At 40.8% G+C, this 22,997-nt stretch overlaps 1 non-coding gene across 1 annotated transcript; it reads right to left on the bottom strand.

Moving 5' to 3' along the window:
- Positions 1-22,536: 22,536 nt before the first annotated feature.
- Positions 22,537-22,618, bottom strand: Trnal-cag (transfer RNA leucine (anticodon CAG)). Its single transcript has one exon. It is a non-coding gene; the product is annotated as a tRNA-Leu (tRNA).
- Between the last annotated feature and the right edge of the window lie 379 nt (positions 22,619-22,997).

The following is a 22,997-nucleotide window of genomic DNA, read 5'->3' as shown; positions in this document are numbered from 1 at the left end:
TTTCAGCATTTCCAGTAGGGTTTCCTTTCTGCTTTTCTTAACAGACTGTAGATTTTCATATTTTACATCATTTGAATCGTTTTCTGTTAAACGATGAACAGCTAATGTTGAATCTTTCTTCTTTAATCTCCAGATTTTTCGTGTTTAGAGAACCTAATATGAAACTGGTAAAAAAGCTTCCTTAACTCACTCAACATTAATTTAGTTGGGGGCAAGCAGGCTTTCAGCTTCTTAGGCCATCTTCGGTTTAACAAAAAACTAAACTTCAACAATACCATCGCTATCAGGTCAACGGATCAAACAGTTGATTAAGTTCTCAAAGTCAACCATTTCCTCAATTTTTCCAATTTTCAACAACTACAAAAAGATCGACTTTGACTTTCAATTAACGAAAATAAACAACCATCGAATCACGTAAAAGTATTATATTTGAGTCTAATAGCTGTATTCTTGTTAATATGAGACCTATGTCTCATAGATTATATTGCTTGACGTTATATATAGATAGCATTCCAGTACATCCACTAATGTCATTCTCTTCTCTTCCTTGTTGCCTACTAGCAAGAGATCTATATTTTATCATTTAAAAGAAAACCACTTTCAATCCTAAGCTTGGTATCAAAAATTCTGTAGCTTTTCTTGATAAAATTAAAGATGTGCAAATCCCAACCAGTTGTGGACGTATCGTTTGAAGTCAGTAGCTAATTTATAGATTTCCCTACACATGAATGTATAACAATATCAACAGATGTTTTGCACAACTTCAAAGTAAATTCTGTAAAATTATATGACATAACTGTTTCAAGCTAGATGTGAGTAAAGCAGAATTACTCCAGTCTCAGAATGTTCATTATAGTAAGTCTGATGGCCTAATTACGAGTTCACCTCTTAGTCCTATACTGTCTGAAATTTGTATAGACAGTTTCGAACAGTTTTTCTTACAGGAAGAGCTACTGAACTGCCAACTTAAATATTGGTTCAGATATGCAGATGATGCACTGTGTTCGTGGTCTGTATAACTAAACAGTTACTACAATATTTAAATCCGCAACATAAGAAAATTCAGTTTGCAAAAGAGTTGGAATTAACTTTTATAAATATTAGCACAAGAATACAGTGATTCAGCATTTACAGAAAAAATACAATTACAGATACGGTAATCCCTGCAAGCTCCCGCCACCCACACAGCATCAGACATGTAGCTTTCCATTCTACTGTCCATCGCCTCATATCTCTTCCATTTTTTGAATCGGCTTTTCAAACAGAACCGCAGATCATAGTGCTTCCAGTAACAGTTTTTCCTGACTGACAATATCCTACGACAAAATAGAATGCGTAAAATTATACCACTTCCGTCTGCTAGTAAACAGGAAACAGCCAGAAGTTCGAAAAATTGGCACCTAAACCAATGTACTGGCAAAATTGAGGATAATATCGATGAAAACTTGAAGTCTCGCAACTACAGACCTACGTTTTATAGTACTTGTAGCATATGAAAAATTTTATTCAGTAAAAGACAAACTGCAACCCTTGCACAGTGCCGGCCAGAGTGGCCGAGCGGTTCTAGGCGCTACAGTCTGGAACCGCACGACCGCTACGGTCGCAGGTTCGAATCCTGCCTCGGGCATGGATGTGTGTGATGTCCTTCGGTTAGTTAGGTTTAAGTAGTTCTGGGTGCTAGGGGACTGATGACCTCAGAGCCATTTGAACCATATGAACCTTGCACAGAGTGGTATGTACAAAATCACAAGCAGGCAATGTGGAAAAGTATATGTTGGTCAGTCAGGCAGAGCTGAACAAACTTGGTTATCTGATCGTGAAAGTAGCTGGAGATAAAGGAAGAAAGACTCAGCATTTACTAATTATCTTTTAACAGAAAACCAGTCATATGAAGGCAAACGTGAAGTTTTATATTCTGTTAAAAAAAGTTGAAAGATGACTGTACTGCAAATACTTGAAACCGACATAAAAAAAATGGTACAGATTGCCTAAATATTACTCGTAAATGATCAGATTCAGTTTTCTTCTTCCCGCTTTTAAATTAATTTTGTTACAGATATTAGATTGAAACTGTCAATTCATCCTCATTATGTCCTAAAAGTATCTATGTTAGGTGCACATCACTTTTATCTGTGTTTAGGAAATCAGTTGTGACCTGAAGATAGCATAAGAACTTGGAGAAATGCGTGATACATTGTGCTGTCTTACAATATATTTTTTCACCATCGGTTTCGATCATTGTCCATGACATTTAACCAGGAAAGTATACGTCAATGATGACTTTAAAAGTTAAGAAAATTGATATCTAATACCCAAGTCCTGATTCAATAGCGTGTATGCCATATCACGTTATTGCAATAGATGTTTTTTCCATTGGGAAGATGATCCATGATCGAAACTGATAGTGAATAAATATATTCTAAGACAAAACAGTGTATATCATGTATTTATCAAAGTATATCTCTGCTGCTAACACCTGCCAGAAGAAAATTTTTCATGCTCTAAGAAGCCAAAAGCCAGATCGTGACCAAGTAAATGCAATTTTGCAGAACATTAGGAAATAGTTTCCAATTTCATATTTTTTATATTTCTTTTTATACATTTATATATATTTATATTTATATATTTTATATATTTCTTTTTGTATATTTATTTTTTATATTTCCTTATCGTAAGAAACACTTCCGTACATTCATATTTTAAGGTCCACGTTACATATCGAAATCCATTCACTTGGTAAACACGTTATTTCACTGTCTGAATCTCGTAGGTTTCAAATTATTATGTTCGTTAAATACGAGTACATGAAAAGAAGTATGTCTGTACATGTTTTTATTGTTAACTTCACAGTCGTCACAATGCACTGGACATTCCACTTGGTAAACCTATCTGTTCGCTTTGTGTTCGTAGCCTTCACAGCATTATGTTCTGATGTAGTCACCCATTAAGTTCACAGCCCACACTACACACTGAGTCCAGTTCACTTAGCAAACACGTTACTCCCCTGTTCGCACAGCGTAATTCCCAAGTTAACTCTGTGAAATGACAGTCCACCATAGGAAGCACATGTTTATCTTTTAACTATACAGTCCGCAAGTTGCATCAAAAACTGTCAGCGTGATACGGTACACCGAAAACGATCTATAAACAACTGCCGCTAGGAACACGCTATTCCCTCACTCACGCACGACAGTAATGTGTCTGTTAATCTTCCGACTCGGCTATTAACTTCTCACATAGCGACCTCACGATACGTTTCAAAGCTCATCCCTCTCAGAGTATTGCATAAGTTAAAATATTTTAAATTTCTGAGCTAAATTAAAATTTTACTTAAATGTATGATTTAATGCACATAGAAATATTTTATTAAGTACATAAAAACAAAAGTGAAAAATAACTATACTCTAGTTGATAGTTACAAAACGTATTTAGAAAACCTATGTTATCACAGTTCTCTTTGATGCGAGATAAAAAGAAAAAAGAACAGAATCGAAATACAGTAACATCTCTATTTTACGTCTTCGACCAGTCCAGACTTAAGAAACGCGAAACTGAGGGAAACGCAGAATCAAAGAAAATGATAAAACCCCCAAAATATGAGCAGAAACACATTGAATTGGCATATATCATTAAAAATCGCCATCCCCACCAATACGTCGTATAAAATATGCCTAAGTGAAGGAAATTAAATGTATAATACTATGTTTATATAATAATTTTAGGTAATGAATTTCCTCAGTTCTGAAAAAATCAAAGATTTCTAACAGCATGTAAAAATTCATCAAAAAATTGAAATTGGTATCTGGGAACAAAGTAATCGAGCTATTTTACAAGCTACAACCACAAATTACATATTCAAAACACGTATTTTTGAGAGAACATTCTCTGTGCTCACGCAGAAAAAGTAAAAGTTGATGAACATGGGTGAATTAAATCAAAAACATCTCAGCAGCTAAGTGGCTAGAGCATATGCATAAATGCGGACATCTGCTTAACGAGATACTTGTCACCATTCTTGTTATGGTTTAATATTCTTCTTACGAGCCGCATGTAATATGCTCACCTCCATTGAATTTTAGGCTTGACCGGAGATACAGACGTGAAAAAATGAGTTTACTTCCCCAATTGAGCAGTCCGATGTGGCCGAGCGGTTCTAGGTGCTTCAGTCAGTAACCGCGCTGCTGCTACGATCGCAGGTTCGAATCCTGCCTCGGGCATGGATGTGTGTGATGTCCTTAGGTTAGTTAGGTTTAAGTAGTTCTAATGTTCTATGGGACTGATGACCTCAGATGTCGTGTCCCATAGTGCTCAGAGCCATTTGAACCAATCCCCAGTTGGCGTTACAAGCATACTACAAGTCGGCTCAGTGAATTTCTGTACACTGTGTAAAAAGTAAATCTGGAAGGAAGCTCAGGTGCTACAGTATGGTTTATGTCCTCTATCACTGCTACTAATATTTACCATCTACAGTTGTGATGTGGGCATTGTAAAGTATATATACATGAGTAGTGTATATAGTTGTTTCAACTGTATCATGTCAAATCTCTGTCACAGCACATCATCTGCACGAAAAGTCTTTTTTCAGCACTGCACAGTATGCTTTCACCCCTACCAGCATCCCCAATGCTGAAGGGCCACTCCCCCTCTCCACACAGTAGGTCAGCTCATTTTATCTGTGTGGTGCGGTGGCTGCACTGGCTACTGGGTGACTTAACAAGTCACCAGCCAATAAGAATTCACTACGCTCTGTTCTGCATAAGAACAAACCTGATGTAAGCAAACACAAAGGCGATGATTGTTGAAAAGCCGCACTACACATACAATGGTGTTGTTACGCTCTTTGAGGCAGGTGTATGTTATTGTTATTAATTTACCTAAAATGAAAGTTTAAGATGTTCTAATTTATTAACACCGATCAACGTTTTCCGTAATCACACTTAAGCTACGTAGTTTTTATTTCAAGAATCGTGTACAGTCACAATGGAGTGCTGTTGTACTCTGAATGACGCACTGTTAATACTCAGTATGAAAATGGCTGTGGAAGACTGTTAAAAGTGCCGGGAAACAGGTTGTTCTTAATGTTTCTCATAAAATTACAGAAAAAATCGGCTTTGAAGTTTTCTGAGGGGTTGTATTTGATAGAGTTCAGACACAAACACGCATTGTATGTATAGCGGAGTAGACAGCGTAATAGCTTGGTAACACAGTGCATTTCATGGAGCGCTGGTTGAAGCCGCGTTTTAGTCATTTTTTTTCGTTCAGTTTGAAATACCTACATCTCGTAACAGTAAAATTAACGGGGTGGGTTGTTGCGGGGGAGGAGAGCAGGCAGCGAGGTCATCGGTCTCATCGGATTAGGGAAGGAAGTTGGCCGTGCCCATTCGAAGGAACCATCCCGGCTTTTGCCTGGAGCGATTTAGGGAAATCACGGAAAACCTAAATCAGGATGACCGGACGCCAGATTGTAAAATTAATGCTCTTTTTATGAATAATGTATGTATTTTTGTTTCTAATTACATATTGCAGGCGAAATTCCTGTTTTCATTTCAAATATAAATTCTTAATTATCGGTATTTTATGAACATTGCTAATAAAGGTGGCTTAAATTGAGAAAACTTAGCAATTTAATTTTTTAGGCAAATAATGAAATATCAAATACTCTTTGTTTTGACTGCATGTCCATTGTTTTATACCGCACATGTAGTCTCACGCAAACCAGAGTGATAAGTGCCGTAGAAACATGAAAAACAATAATTTTCACACCATGCAAAGGCTGAATTTTTACATTTGCTACTGTGCCATTACAATACGAACACAACAGAACTCATATGGAGTGAAGTCAAGGGATTTCGCCCGAGAAATAACAATACTGTTAAGGTGCCAGATGCGCTGAAACTAACGGACGCAGATTTTTCACAAATCGCTGCCGAACAGGGGCGGGATGTAGAACGGCTCGTCATAACGGAAGAGGAGAAAATGCAGCGCCTGTATGGCTTCGTGGGTTCTGTTGATGATCGATTCGTTATCAACGCTGGAGAAGACAGTTCCAGAACTGAAATTTATTTCTCGGATTCGGATAAGAAAGGTGGTAAGAGATTACCAGACGACTGACTGTAATTAATACATTCAGTGGTTTCAGTATTCAACAGTACGCTGAAATCCCTACACTATACTTTTTCATCACACATAGCTCGCTCAGAAAAATTAGGTTGTGTTTAAGTTAGGAATTTTCATCACTCTTGTTTCTAATAGATACTATGTTAGGTGAGAACAAGAGTAATTTATATTTTCCATCTGGTCACCTAAGAAGAATGGGGCGCTCCGCGGAACTCACGGACTTCTAACGTCGTCAGGTGATTGGGTGTCACTTGTGTCATACGACTGTGCGTGAGATTTCCACACTCCTAAACATCCCTAGGTCCACTGTTCCCGATGTGATAGTGAAGTGGAAACGTGAAGGGACACTTGTAGCGCAAAAGCGTACATTCCGACCTCGTCTTTGACTGACGGAGACCGCCGACAGTTGAAGAGGGTCGTAATGTGTAATAGGCTGACATCTATCCAGACCATCACACAGGAATTCCAAACTGTATCAGGATCCACTGCAAGTACTATGAAACAGGTGGGAGGTGAGAAAACTTGGATTTCATGGTCGTGAGGCTGAAGTCACACATCACGCCGATAAATGCCAAACGACGCCTCGCTTGGTGTAAGGAGCGAAAACATTGGACGATTGAACAGTGGGGAAACGTTGTGTTTAGTGACGAATCACTGTACACAATGCGATCCGATGGCAGAGCGTGGGTTTGGCAAATGCCCTGTGGACGTCATCTGCCAGCGTGCATAGTGCCAACAGTAAACTTCGGAGGCGGTAGAGTTGTGGTGTGGTCGTGTTTTTCATGAAGGGGGCTTGCACTATCACATCACAGGGCTACATTGATGTTTTGAGCACCTTGTTGCTTCCCACTGTTAAAGAGCAATTCGGGGATGGCGACTATATCTTTCAACACGATCGAGCACCTGTTCATAAAGCACGGCCTGCGGCGGAGTCGTTAAACGACAATAAATCCCTGTTATGGACTGGCCTGCAAAGAGTTCAAACGTGAATCCTATTCGTTGAGATATTTTGGAACCCCGACTTTGTGGCAGGCATCAGCGACTGACATCGATATCTCTTCTGAGTGCTGCACTCCGTGAAGAATGGGCTGCAATTCCCCAAGACACCTTCCAGCGCCTGACTGAGCGTATGCCAGCGAGAGTGAAAGCTGTCTACAAGGTTAAGGGTGGGCCAAGACCATACTGAATGCCTGTCTTACCGATGGATGGCACCACAAAATTTTAAGTCATTTTCAGCCAATTGTCCGGATACTTTTGATCACATAGTGTAGTTTCATCAACATTTGAATCAGAGTCTTCCACACCATAATGCTGCTGCTTCGTGACTCTTTGGGTCCTTCTTAAATTAAGAGCTTCCATTTTGGTAGCCTCAGATGCTGAAAGTCTATCAGATGCATCAAACAAAGCACCTCGACCAAGTTTTGCTGAAGGTAGTATCTTCGCTGTATTTTGGTACTTGTTTTCTTTTTCGCTATAGCCAGGAACTGCTCCAAAGCTTTCTTAAAAAGAGGTAACTTCAACACTATTACTTTTCCTGCTCAGTTTTAGGTCTGATGGTGGAAGTACAGGAGGTGGGCTTGTTTCAGAAGTAGAAACCGTGGAAACGCTCTTTCTTGCTTTCCACTAACTGCAGTCGACAACGGCCCTGGTTCCAATGGTTCTGAGCACTATGCGACTTCTGAGGTAATCAGTCGCCTAGAACTTAGAACTAATTAAACCTAACGAACCTAAGGACATCACACACATCCATGCCCAAGGCAGGATTCGAACCTGCGACCGTAGCGGTCGCTCAGCTCCAGACTGTAGCGCCTAGAACCACTCGGCCACTCCGGCCCTGCATAGGCTTCTAAGGCCTTATCCGGATTTGCTGCTGACTTATGAAGAGGAAAATCCATAGATGAAGAAACATTTTTAAAACCATTTGCAGCCACTTCCCGTGTTCCAGCTCTGCTGTATGCCCGACGCATCAATGGCCCGATTGCTCTGTCTCTCAAATACCAGAAATCTGGCATCTTGAATAAAACTCAGAAAATCTATTTGTATAAACTGACACAAAGTTTCGCCCAAAATAGTGCAACCTATTAGTACCAGCTATTTGGGACCACCCCTTATTTCTATTTAGGTACAACCTAATTAAGTGCACTATGAACGACACGTTTTATCAGTCAGATAGAAAAGAGCATGCTTCAGACTACTGTCTCATATCAAATTCTTTGAAAGCACGTCTCATCTGGCTTGAGGAAGTACTTCCGACTGAACTATGTAGAAAATGTTTATCTGGATCATAATGCAAAAATAGCTGTGGAGAACGAAACGAAGAGAGCAACGGCACCGAACTGACAATTGCGTATCAGGATGATGTCCGCATGTGGTTGTCAGAACTAGTTAAGGAATGCAGGACCAACCGAGAGAGATACTCAGCTACCCTGAATGAGAACCACTCGAAGCATGAGCACTTTACCCTACGGTGTCACAGTAGTGTTGACCACTGACTGCGCCGTGCTCAGATTTTTGAAGGTCAGTACACCAATGGAGCGTTATACCTTACCACAACATAACACCTGGACCACTAAAACAATCATTTTCGACTATGTTCTTGGGTGCATCACGTGTGCCCAACTCTAGCTGCATGAGGGTACACCACCATTCTTTAACATGATCGTTTCGGTGTTCCACACACTATGCAGTGGAGGTGCATAATGTTGCGTGCGGGCACTGGCCACCAAATTGTTGAAGACGGTACGCTCACCGGTCAACACTATTCTGACACATTATTCCTTCCCGTGCCCTTCTTTCCATAAATACATTCGGCCCAGGCTTATTTTTATGGATGATAATGCTCGAACACATCGATTATCGATGGTGGAGGAGCTCCAGGAAACTGAAGATACTCGGCGAATGAACTGGACTGCCCATTCCCCCAACTTCAGTCGCGTCGAGCACCTGTAAGATGCGGTGGGGAGACCTACTGCGGAACGTACACTTTGCACTAACGACCATCCAGAGCTTGTGAACAGTTCTGGTGGAGAAATGAAACGCCATACGACAAGATATGCTTACCAACTTTGTGGGTAGCATGGGAGCACGTTGTACAGCATTCATTGCCAAACTTGTTGATCACACACCCTAAAGAACCATGTCACACCTATTGCACTGTCCAGGCAATCATCATGACTGCAGCCTAACTATTGCCTTTTGAATGAAAGTATCCTTTCTTCTCGTCTCACTGCGTATTTCTTTCAGTTACCTTCTGTACTGTACTGTACAGCACTGTACAGTACTGCACTGCACTGTAGCAGTTCTTTCTATGTAAGACCCGTGTTTCCTCCAGCTATGTTATTTCTTAATGAGACAACATGCGAAAGTTACTTTCATTCTTAATTTTGGCACACGCAGTGTATATAAACTCTAAGAAAATGAAAAACTACGCACCACGAATATATTGTCCCACTGAGTCTGAATCGGTATCTGTGATGTAAATGTATAGACCAATAAATTATTACAATTTTTAGAAAATTTGGATGATTTGTTCAAGAGAATCAGCTTCACAAATTGAGGAAGTCAATGAGGCATAGATCCATGTCTGGCCTTTCTGCATTCGACTTGGCTTTGATTGACAGAGTTCATGGATGTCCTTCTACATCTACATCTACATGTATACTCTGCAAATCACATTTAAGTACCTGGCAGAGGGTTCATCGATCCACCTTCACAATTCTCGATTATTCCCATCTCGTATAGCGCGGAAAGAATGAACACCTATATCTTTCGGTACGAGCTCTGATTTCCCTTATTTTACGTTGGTGATCGTTCTTCCCTATGTAGGTCCGTGTCAACAAAATATTTTCGCATTCGGAGGAGAAAGTGGGTCATTGGAATTTCGTGAGAAGATTCCGTCGCAACGAAAAACGCCTTTCTCTTAATGACGTCCAGCCCAAAGCCTGTATCATTTCTGTGACATTCTCTCCCATATTTCGCGATAATATAAAACATGCTGCCTTCCTTTGAACTTTTTCGATGTACTCCGTCAGTCCTATCTGGTAAGGATCCCACACCGCGCAGCAGTATTCTAAAAGAGGACGGACAAGCGTAGTGTAGGCAGTCTCCTTGGTAGATCTGTTACATTTTCTAAGTGTCCTGCCAATAAAACGCAGTCTTTGGTTAGCCTTCCCCACTACATTTTCTGTGTTCCTTCCAATTTAAGTTGTTCGTAATTGTAATACGTAGGTATTTAGTTGAATTTATGGCTTTTAAATTAGAATAATTTATCGTGTAACGGAAGTTTAACGAGTTTCTTTTAGCACTCATGTGAATGACCTCACACTTCTCGTTTTTAGGGTGAACTGCCACTTTTCGCACCATTCAGGTATCTTTTCTAAATCGTTTTGCAGTTTGTTTTGGTCTTCTGATGACTTTATTACTCGATGAACGGCAGCGTCATCCGCAAACTACCGAAGACGACTGCTCAGATTGCCTCCAAAATCGTTAACAGAGATAAGGAAAGCAAAGGGCTTATAACACTACCTTGGGGAACGCCAGAAATCACTTCTGTTTCACTCGATGACTTTCCGTCAGTTACTACGAACTGTGACCTCTCTGACAGGAAATCACAAATCCAGTCACATAACTGAGACGATATTCCATGAGCACGGAATTTCACTACGAGCCGCTTGTGTGGTACAGTGTTAAAAGCCTTTCGGAAATCCAGGAATACGGAATCGATCTGAAATCCCCAGTCTATACCACTCAACACTTCATGTGAATAAAGAGATAGTTGTGTTTCACAGGAACGATGTTTTCTAATCTCATGTTGACTGTGCGTCAATAGACCGTTTTCTTCGAGGTAATTCATAATGTTCGAACACAATATATGTTCTAAAATCCTCCTGCATATCGACGTTAACGATATGGACCTGTAATTTGTTGAATTACTCCTACTACCATTCTTGAATATTGGTGTGAACTGTGCAACTTTCCAGTCTTTGGGTACGGATCTTTCGTCAAGCGAACGGTTGTGTATGATTGTTAGGTATGGAGCTAATGCATCAGCATACTCCGAAAGGAACCTAATTGGTATACATTCTGGACCAGAAGACTTGCTTTTATTAAGTGATTTAAGTTGCTGCAACGTAGATCGTCAAGATCCCAAAATGGTTGGAGGTCCCTGCCCATAACGTACCAAATATTCCCATTCGAGGAGAGTTCTGGTGACACTAATGGACAAGGTAGGGTCCTGACATGTGTGGGCGGGCACTGTCTTGTTGAAATGTATGATCAGGACGACTTGCAACGAAGAACAACAAAACGGGGCGTAGAACATCGACGACGTATCTCTGTGCTGTAAAGGTGTCGCAAACGACAACCAAAGGGTCCTGTTGTGAAAAGAAATGGCACCCTAAACCATCACACTCTTGCTTGTCGGGTTGTCTGGCGGGTGACATTTTGTTTAGCATCACATTGCCGTCCGGGCCGTGTCCAGACACGTCTTTTCCTGGAGTCTCATTGGCTAGAATAGAACTGTCTTCAGCGATCAGTCACGCTTCGAAATGAGCCCCAACAACCAGAGATTTCTCTACTAATTTTGATGTCAATATTTTTGCAAGACATACCACTGCATCAATTTTCTGCCTGCCTTCGTGTTTGCCATACCCTACCTTGGCCAGCAAGGTCGCTGGTTCTCTCCCCAGTCGAGTAGCTTTGGAGTACTGCGGGTAGCTCCCTCCATCCTGTGTAGGATATACAACAAGCCTTTTAATCAATGCCAAGCCGAATAACTGTTTCCATAAGGGCCAGAGGTGGTCCGATGCTTCAGTGACTTGCTCAGTTTGTGAAGTTCTTTCCCTTGAATAAATCGCCTAGTTCATCCTGGAATTGTAATCATTTGTTTGCACATGTACATCACACCTACCGATTTCCGTGTCATTATCTTTCTGATTATATGTCACCCATTTTCCCTGTCTCCTTTTGGTGGATTTGAGACTACTGAAACAGACTCTTCCAACGCATTGTAAGGAAGCATGGCCTTTCCTGGCTTCTGATTCGCTAGAAACGGAGACCTCTGCTGTGCTGAAGGGATAGCAAGGGAACGTTTGCCTGTGATAGGGTATGGGATTATCACCAGTGGTCGCGCTTCTGTGAAGAAGGCAGATGAATGTACACAGACTTATGCTGAGTGGAGCAGTACCGTAAAATTTCTTTTGTGTACATGTGAAATAATTTTACACGTCATTGTTAATGGCTTTATTTATCTTTAAACCCCAGTTCAAGGAAAAAAGTCTTTGCATTCTGCAAAGTTAGATGAAACTTTGCTAACTGCCTTCTAGACAACGCAGCGTTGAAGAAGAATGAAGTACGAACCGGCTACTGCACGCTGTCTACAGCGCAAGGGACGGATCGAAGACTGGAGGGAAGCGCTAAGTAGAGCGCTGACCATGTGCTGAAGAGCTTACGTCCGCTTGCGAAATCCTGCCTCAGCTATAGAAGTGCTATAACTGGTCGGACTCTCACGTCCTTAGCAGTTATGTCAAAAGGGGTAACTATATTAGCATGTATCACACCCTGCTGTATTAGATTTACCTATAATGCTGTGGACAAAAAAAAGCTACTCGTTTCTGCTGGACAAGGCCTCTGTTTACAACCAATAAACCTCCGATTCTCTGGAGACTCGAACTCTCTTGTACTGTATAAATCAGCTTCAAACGTCTGATTACCTTACAAACGATTTAATGTTCTAAATATTTGACTTTAAGCATGTATGCGAGGAGAAAATAAGGAAAAGTTTAAAATTAGTTTGTTGGAAGTTTGCTAAGTCCTTTCGTTACCAAACACAGGATGAGTATAGTCTAGGTAATTAGCACTCCATAGTAATCAAACGTTATCAATTCTACATCACCTCCCCCCCCCCCACCTCATAACCCACTCCATTGCTCTCCTTACATTCTAACTACACTGGTGTCAATCAATCAATCAAAATGACAGTCACAATCGCGTTACTTATTTTGTCGCCAGCCGGTTTCAACACGCGACGGAGTCATCTACCGGGCAATTTACACTGTAAAGTTATAATATTAGTAAGTAATCGTGTACGTAATCTACAAGCAATTAGTCAAAGTTACATAAATAAACAAATTTTTTTATACCCATTTGGTCGCTCGCTGGAGTTGTCGCCCTGCCCGTGCACGGTTGGTAACTATGCATGGCTGACTCTCTGCATGAGCTTAAATAACGGCCAACAATACGTGGACAGACGGTAACGCCCTCCACGGTGACCAATGTTAGTTACATATTTAAGCAAGAAATCGTAAATTTTGAAGTTTGTTCCAGTCATAATATAAAACATAATAAATAATAATTATAACTAATTAAATCTCGATAAATTTACAATTATTTAAAATTCAGATAACTGTTGTCCCATTCATTTTTCATATCATTTGTAGATAGAGCCCTCTATCTTTTGTGGTAGAGACGCCGTTTCCATGGGCGATAGTACATATCAAGCGCCCCCTAGCCTGTACGGTTGGTACGCTGTCGTCATGGTTGCCGCTTCGTATAGGTCGTCTGCTGTAATACCATCTTTGCGCGCTGTTCGTTGATATGGTAACGGCGTACCATAACGATTCTTCCGCCATGTTGTTGTCAATCGATATGATCTTCTGCTGCGGCGTTCTTTGCACAGCATGCGTTGTCGTGGTGTGTTCTGGCTGCTATCCATAAAAGTTGTTCCTAGTAATTAGCAAAAAACTTTAAAATCAGTGTATTCTCCATTATAAATTTAACATATTAGAAAAAACGAAGTATATCAGGTACCACTTAGCCTATTTGGCTAGGATCCCGTCGTCATAGTAGCCTCCTCGTACGTGTCATCTGCTGTAGCACGGCATTCGATGTCGTAGCATCGGTGTACGACATTCTCCCTTCATCATGCTGCCGTCGATTCACATAAGTCGTTATATTATGGATATTCTTCCACAAAGTTGTTTCTGAATTATATGTTAAGATTTTAGGACTTATATAAGGTTATCTTTAAACTTTGCAGGTCTTCAGTATAAAATTAAAACACTATAATAAAAATTAGTATCATTATACATCGTCATACAATATTAAATTATAGCTGAGAAGCAGAAGCAGTAGCGTCATGAACTAATGATATTTGCGAAGATTTCAAAATAATTATTATCACAAGTTACTATTTTTTCATTAAGAATTGCCGTTGGATCCTGTTTGTTGTGCAGGTAGATCTCTAACTTTTCCAAGATGTCCATCTTGGGTCCCTTCTGGGCTACATGCAATACCCTTACATTTTCTTCTATATTAATTTCTGTGTGTTTCTCGACATCTAGGTGTTGTCCAAATAGCGATTTATTGCGTGTTATTCCCATGGTATATTCTTTGAACCTAGTTTTAAAATTTCTTCCTGTCTGTCCAATATAAATTTTTTTACAGTCTTTGCAAGTTAGTTTGTAGACGCCCGATGTAGAGAAGATTTTATTTTTAAAATCTCCTATGCTATGTCTAAGGTTATTTGCTAGGCTGTTCGAGGAAAAGCCTATCGTAATGTCTGATTCCTTAAATAGTCAATTTATTTTATCCGATATCGTCCCCATATATCGCATTTTCGAGAAAATTCCTTTTTTGGAGGGGGGGTATTTTGGGACGTTGTGCCTGTATTTTCTTTTGTATTATCTCTACTATATTGGCATCGTATGCACTGGATGTAGCTATTTATTTTAATATGTTGACTTCTTTTTGTCTCTGCTCTGGCATTAATGGTATCTTATTCAACCGATTTATCATCGAAACGAAAATAGCTTTTTTATATCTCATTGGGTGGCATGATTTGGCATGGATTATTGTATCAGTAGTGGCCGGTTTAAAATATATGCCAAATGTATGCTGTCCATTATCGTTATAAATTGTTAGATCCAGATAATTAATACTTTTATGTTGTTCGTGTTCACTGTGAACCTAAGTTTTGGATGTATACTATTTTATTATTTCTGTCAAGTTATTTATTTCTTCTGTTGTGCTGTCAAATAATATTAAAGTATCGTCAACGTTTCGTTTGTACTATATTATTTTTTGACGTATGTAAGGATGATTTTTAAAAACGTTATTTCTTTGTTGTTAACAAAGATGTCTGCTATAGTTCCCGCTAGTGAATTCCCCATGACTAGACCATCTTTCTGTTGATAAATCTGATCATTAAAGGTATAATAATTAAAACCTAAGGTTACCTCGAGTGAATTAGCTCAGTTATTTCTTCATGGTTGAGAGTGTTGTGACCTATAAAATTCTCTCTAATGATTGTGATAGTATCTGTTACTGGTATATTAGTATATTAACTTTTATATCTAATAGGCGAATTTAGCAGTCACCGGTATACTAATATTATGTATTTCTGTCACTAGTTCATAGGAGTTTCTCACTGTGTAGTTCTCGTCATACACATAATATTGTTTTAGTAACATATTCAGTTTTTTGTTGAGGTTTTATGAAGGACACCCTATGTTATTAACAATTGGTCCTATAGGCCAGCCTTGTTTGTGCAGTTTTATTTGGGCTCTAAGACTTGGCATTTGTGGGTTCATTATCTTGAGAAGGAATTTTTCTGTAGGACAAAATAGATTTTCATTTTCGTCTACCATTTTCCGAATTTTTGCTTGAAAATTGGGTAGTGGGTCCTTTGTAATTACGTTAATGTCATTCTCTTGACAATATTCTTTAATTTTGGAAATATAGACACTTTCGGTTATGATTACAAGGGTGTTGCCTTATCTGCTTTCGTAATGATTGATTTATCAGTAATTAGTTTCTTGTTAATGGTCTTAAGGATTCTAATTTCCTGTTTATTACCCTTATAACTTGTATCTTTCTCTTTTTGAAGTACTAATTCATTTCTTTATTTATTTTATTTTGTGATATCGTGTTATCGCCAGCATGACTAAAATATTTGCGCTTATATCGACTTTAATAGATGTAAAAAAGAACTAATTACATCTCTGTGCCATGCAGGCCTATGCTATGTTTTTTTGTCAAGCTCTTTGTTGCAAACAACAGTTGTACAGTACATGCTGGTTGCTGACAAACTTTCGCTGTGAGAGTTTAAATTAATATATATTGTGCTAAAGTGTGCGAAGTGATATACCAACTATCCATCAAAAAATGGAAATAGACAGATGGACACTAACGAAAAAAGCCGCCCATACTGTCGCAGTAAATAAAACACTAAATTTACATCCACATCGTCAGATAAATGATAGCCATGGCGATACAATGAAGCGTGTTCCATCTTCCTGTCACAGAGCCAGCACACAGCATTATGCTAAAAATAACGATGTAACCTCCAGAAACCATCTGAAGATGAACCTGGAAAGGTTAGAAAACCGGTCCATGGAATAAAACATAATTATTCAAACAAGTGACTGGTTGCTGTTTTATGTAACTAATTTACATTCAGTTAACAGACACGGACTGTAAAATATCCGTAATGGATTAGCTTAATCAAATGTTAGTTCTTCACGATCGGAACATTTACGACGTCATATCTCCTGAACAGTATCGTACAGTAATATATTTTTGCAGATACATTCATTGATGTATGTAAAAATTGTAAGCAAGCCCTGCTGAGAACTGATCGCTAGTAAAGAAGTAATAAATAAAAACTCCAAGCACGATGCGGCCATTTTACTGTATGAACAGTGAAAATGTACTCCTTTCCTCATTTTTCAGGGGGTTCCACCAAGAAAAATTTCGAAAAGTCTGAAATTACGTGTAAAATTTACTGTAAGTTGCTAAGTGCTCTCATTCTCAAACACCGAATGAATGAAGCCCACATATTTGCGGACCATCATATTAGATACCTTGAGACAAAGGCTCTTCTAACTGTAATACTTCTCTTATTTGTTAAGCTTTTAACATAAGATTATATCCCTTAATAATTACGCGAAATACCGAAAATCAAATTTTTGTTGCCCCTGGCAGCCGTTAGATAGTCAACCTGCAACTGCACAGTGTCCCGGGACAACGGTTCAGTAATACCCTGTATACTGATTGGCAATAACTAAACTTCAGCTACTTGAGAGGGCACACGTGAAAAATTAATAAGACTTTGTGGAAACAATTGTAAGGACATGTGGAAGGGTAATAAGGAATAAAAGATTTCAGGAAGCACATTTTAATTTCCAGATAAGTGGGTAAAACTAAACTCCACCCGAACAGGCTATGAATGCCCATTGGTACCGACCAGCCGCCGTATCATCCTCAGCGCACAGGCGTCACTGGATGTGGATATGGACGGGTATATGGTCAGCTCACCGCTCTCCCGGCAGTATGTCAGTTCACGGGACCGGAGCCGCTACTTCTCGATCAAGTAGCTCCTCAGTTTACCTCATAAGGGCATGGAGCACCCCGCTCGGCAGACTGGATGGTCATCCATCCAAGTAGAGTACAGTCCGACAGCGCTTAACTTTGGTGACCTGATGGGAATAGGTACATAAGAGGGTAACATTTGTTAATTGTGTACCATGTTTATGTTTCATGTTCTTTATTTATTTATTTTGGCTTTGAGTTACAAGGGCCACATAGCCAACAACAGTTATAAAGTGCTAAAGAAACACAATTGCAAAAAAGCAGACTAGCACAAAATTATGAAATTAGCATATAAACACACTATTAAAGTAAAATAAAACCGCAAATAGACGAACACCAGAGAGCCGACGTCTGTGATGCAATGACACTGGAGGAGAATTGCAAACAGCACCGTACAGTAACATTATGACCAATGTATATATGCTCTTGTTTCTCCTGACAATAAGTTTTGCTATTCAGGAAACAAAATAACTGATGATGGTCGAAGTAGGGCCGATATAAAATATAGACTGGCAATAGCAAAAAAAGCGTTTCTGAAGAAGAGAAATTTGTTAACATCGAGTATGGATTTAAGTGTCAGGAAGTCCTTAACGAAAGTGTAGTCATGTATGGAAGTGACATGTGGACGATAAACAGTTTAGACAAGAAGAGAATATAAGCTTTTGAAACATGGTGCTACAGAAGAATGCTGTAGATAAGATGGGTAGATCACGTGACTAATGAGAAGGTACTGAACAGAACTGAGGACAAGAGAAATTTGTGGTACAACCTGACTAAAAGAAGGGTTTGGTTGGCAGGACACGTTCTGAGCCGTCAGGGGATCACCAGTTTAGTACTGGAGAGAAACGTAAGGGATAAAAATCGTTGAAGGACACCAAGAGATGAATACATTAGGCAGATTCAGAGGGATGTTGGTTGCAGTAGTAACTCGGAGATGAAGATGCTTCCACAGGATAGAGCAGGATGGAGAGCTGCATCAAACCAGTCTTTGGGCAAACATGAAAGGACAAACATGAAAGGGCAAACACCGTACATCATAAAATAAGAACAACATTAGCTGTAGAATTGCAAATAACATAATACAACAATCTGAGAAATGTAGCATACAGACAAACGTACTTAAAATAAAAGAAAAACCCAAAAGTCTAACACCATACAATCGACGGTATGTACAATAGTGCCAGTAGAACAGTGACATAAAATGCGCAAGACAGCAATATTGAAAATGTAATGTAAAAAAAGGAAGTCCACATGTAAATTAAAACACAAAACGACGCACCCGATTACGAATCAGGCTGATACGGTTTGAAAATGAAGACATCAGTAACTCACAGATTACATTTGGGTGCCGGTGGCTTTCAAATAGTCTGTGAACAAGCTATAATTATCAAATCGGTGGAGTAGAACAGAAACACTGGTAGGGAGGGGGTAACCTCTCATAACCAACTTCTTATACCAGTCTAATTGTGCAGACCTGTACTTAGAACCTACCAGTATGATGTGGTTAAGGTCTGCTACTGCCGTTGTGTCCTTATCGCAGTGTCTACTCTACGCGTTACAAACGTTGCTCAGCGTGACGACCACCTGCATCCATGACAGCCTGGAACCGCATTAGAGACTGCATTTCACAACTGTTCGCAGCATTTTCCGAACGGTGGAGCCTATAATATTCAACTGTCGTGACACAGCACGCGCAATGCCCGAAGATTGCAGAAAACGTCCAGCATTTTCAGCCATTTCAATAATAACTTCAACAGTTTGTCGCGCAGTTGGCCGTCGGCCTCTCGAGCAGTAATTCCCAAATCGCCAGTTACTACGAACCTCCGAAACACGTGCTTCAAGCCCAGTGTGGAAAGATGACCTCTCTCTATTCTTTTATTGCGTCGATGCTCGCAAAGAGGAGCAGCATTATTCCTGTTGTTTTGATAAGACAGTCTTGCAAGTAAGCTCTGCTCACCTTTTATGTCGTGACACTAACACTACTAACAACGCAAATCCTACAGCGCACACTCTGAACATCAGTCCTATAAAACTGGGCATCCCTACCGCAAATATAATATAATTTCCCCCATTATGAAACATTAGTTTGAAATTTGGCTCAAAGGTACCTCCAGCCTTCGTCTGTACTGGTGCCAAAGCGTGGCTCCCTCTGAAGTCAATATTGCGCTCGGCAACGCTTCGGAAAACAAGGTGTCGACACATCCAAAAAAGCCCACAGATCAGACGTTCATGTGATCTGTAATATGGGATAATGATATCACAATTCTGTCCAACGCCGTCGTGGAGCTGTCGCATGATATAAGGGTCATGAGACGCATTTCACTCCTTCTTTTAATGTTATACGGTGGAGGTCATAACCGCGACACTCAGCGACGTGATTTCGTTATTCGTGGTGAAGGAAAGGATTTCGGACCTTATAGCCGTTCATTATGGACACAAAGCCTCAGAAGGTTGTATAAAAGGCCTCGACGAAACCACCCCTTTTCTAGCAGCATTGATTCTCACACATTTTGCTGGTATGAGCAACATGACGCCCTTCGTGACGCCGTTCGACACTGCTGCCATCCCCTGGGCGTTTCAAGCCTACCCTAACGAGTCTGCTGGGCTGCAGCCCCACTGAACGTGATCTGGCGCTTCCTCAGTGTGATGCGACCGCAATTTTTGCTCTGGTACATAGAGTGGTGAACTTAGGAACTGTTCAAAATCATTCGAAGAAATTTGAAAGTGATCAAGTGCAGCAAATGGTGTTTTCTTTTTCAGCCCTCGTGTTTGTGCCTTCCTGTGGCGTCACCACGAGGGAATGCAACGTTAACATGAGCGTGAAACACTGTCGTGCCACCCACGCACGTTTGTTGAGCACAGTACAAATGTACCAATCAGAAACATCGGCACCTATTCAGCCTTGCGTCAGTTCTAGCCCATGAAGGTAACTAAAGGGGTGTCAAAGGGGTTGCCTAACCCTCAGGTGTTAGAGCTGCTGCGAAGCTGAATTGATATCAAAGTTTCTGACAGGCACATTTTTAAAGTGCTCAGCAAAAGTGTGTGGGTGGCACCGGGAGTGTCTCCAAACATCGGGAGGGGGGGGGGGGGACATGTTAGAGTGACCCTTTGCTACTTTATTCACACAATGTTGCTTCTCCGTATGATCACGCCACAGAAAGGCGCAAAACCGAGTGCTGAGAAAGCATCAACAACCTTTGCTTCTGCGGATCACGTTCAAATTTCGTCGAATGGTTTTGAACACTCCCCATGTACTCCACCCCATATACCAGAGCGAATATTGACATCGCACTACGCTCCCATGGGGTCAGATCACATTCAGTGGGATTGTAGCCCCATAATGTCCTTGACGTAGACTTGAAACACCCAGGAGCTGTCGAACGTTGTGAGGACCTTCGTCCTGGTGCTCATAGCTCTATGAAGTGTTGTTTTCGACCGCGAAGTGCGTGGGACACAACGGCCCAAGGGAAGGGATGGTTGCATTGACAACCTTTGTACCACATCCTGAAGCCTTATGTGTCGGTTCTGACGGGTATGAGTCTGAAATGTTTCCCTTGGTCACTCATAACAAAACTGCGTGATTTTAACACTGAATGTCACAGTTCTGACCTCAATCGCAGAAGCGTCAAAAGAAGGGGTGAATTGTGGGCAAGAGTGTGACGACCTTCCTATCATGTGACACGTCCAAGGTGGTGTTAGACAGAATTGTGGTGAAGTTTGGTGAAAATGTGACATCAGGAAGCCACTTTATAGCTAAAATGAACTTCAAAGCTATGGCAGTTTTCGCATGTATCGACGCTTTGCTGTTCGAACTGAGGGTGGCGTCGCAGGGGGCCACATTTTCCACCGTTACAAAGGAAAGTTGCAGGAACCTTTCAGTCAAACCTCAAACTCATATTTCGCAATGGGAGACAATGATGGGGTTTCGAGAAAGTGATCTTTTAATTTTGTTGGGCAGTGTTGTGTTCTGCATACATCACTCAAGTAGCAAAAGTTTAATTACGAAACCTATTCGGGAAGTAAGGTCCCATTGGTCGCAGAATGGAAAATATCGTGAGGATCAAAAATGTTTCATTTTCAACAGTTAGCTACATCTTCCAGCTACTTCTCTACACCGTCGCCGCTCCGACTTAGACAGTTGTCGTAGCATTGTACCAACTTTCCAATATCCTCGTCATAGAAGGAAGTCGCCTGTGCTTCCTGCCAATTCCCTACGCTGGTCTACAGCTCGTTTTCTGTACCAGAACCATGTCATCATAGGTAACGGTTCATGTGTGCAGGGATGAAAGTCAGGGAAAGTCAATTATGGATTCTATTGTCGGTAATCAAACACTTCCAATCGAAAACGCTGCAGGAACATCTTCATTTCCCCTTCAGAGTGCAGCCGAGAATTGACATGCAGAAGGAAACGTGCGACTGTTATGTTACGTGGGCTGCATGTCATCATGCGAAATCTCACATCATGCCCTCATACTTGGCGGGAGACACTATTACTCTAAACATCTTTACGTGCTCACTGTGCGTTCGGAACAGAACAGAAACCATCGGATTTTCACGGTGTTTTCCTTTTCGCACCCCATCGGAACCTGCTTTCCGATTACCCATCGTATATCTACCCTGTAGATACGCGAAGCTTAATATGACCGTGAAAACATTATGCGAAACTGTATGAAAGCTGTCTCTTGGTGAACCATTGCCGTTACTATCGTGCCAATGTAATCTTGTTCATTACCTTACTTCCAACACATTCCACAGTTCATCGGGCGTAAGAATTATAAATACCGTCAGTCGGAATCGTTGCCGCCAAACCTACCAGTATGGTTACTTGACGACAACGGCAAAAATTAGCGTTTCCACTTTATAGAACGTCGTGCTCTGGACACATTTCGTGGAGACGAACGCCAGCAATCGTGACACCAAACTGCGCCTGTGAATCCTGTCGTTGCACCACGCACTGTGCTGCTACGACAATTTAAGAAAGAGACGCTCACGGCTTGCTGCGCTGTTTTCGTCGCGGGCAACCAGTGCTACGGCTTTCGAGACAGAAAACATTGGCAGCGGTGGGATTCGAACCCACGCCTCCGAAGAGACTGGTGCCTGAAACCAGCGCCTTAGACCGCTCGGCCACGCTACCTACGCGCCCCGGCGGTCACAGGAGCTGTGTTCATTACCTTACTTCCAACACATTCCACAGTTCATCGGGCGTAAGAATTATAAATACCGTCAGTCGGAATCGTTGCCGCCAAACCTACCAGTATGGTTGTTGCAGAGGGCATCATCTAAAAAATAGAATTCGCAAACGAAGCCCTCGAAATTAGAGACATGTTTAAAAAACTGTAGCACAAACAAAAGTGACACAGAGGACTTGCGACTGGAACTGTAATTACGTTGACGGCTGAAAATAGAACGCAACTGAATCACTTGAAATCGGAAGAAGAAACGTAGAGGAATCAAACACATTCACTAAATTAGTGGTGTCGGATCGACAACACAGTATTCATGGGTACACATAC

The sequence above is a fragment of the Schistocerca serialis genome, chromosome 9, assembly GCF_023864345.2.
Source record: "Schistocerca serialis cubense isolate TAMUIC-IGC-003099 chromosome 9, iqSchSeri2.2, whole genome shotgun sequence".
Classification (NCBI taxonomy): Eukaryota; Metazoa; Arthropoda; class Insecta; order Orthoptera; family Acrididae; genus Schistocerca; species Schistocerca serialis.
The sequence above is the reverse complement of the archived record's forward strand: the minus strand, read 5'-3'. Positions and strand labels throughout refer to the sequence as shown.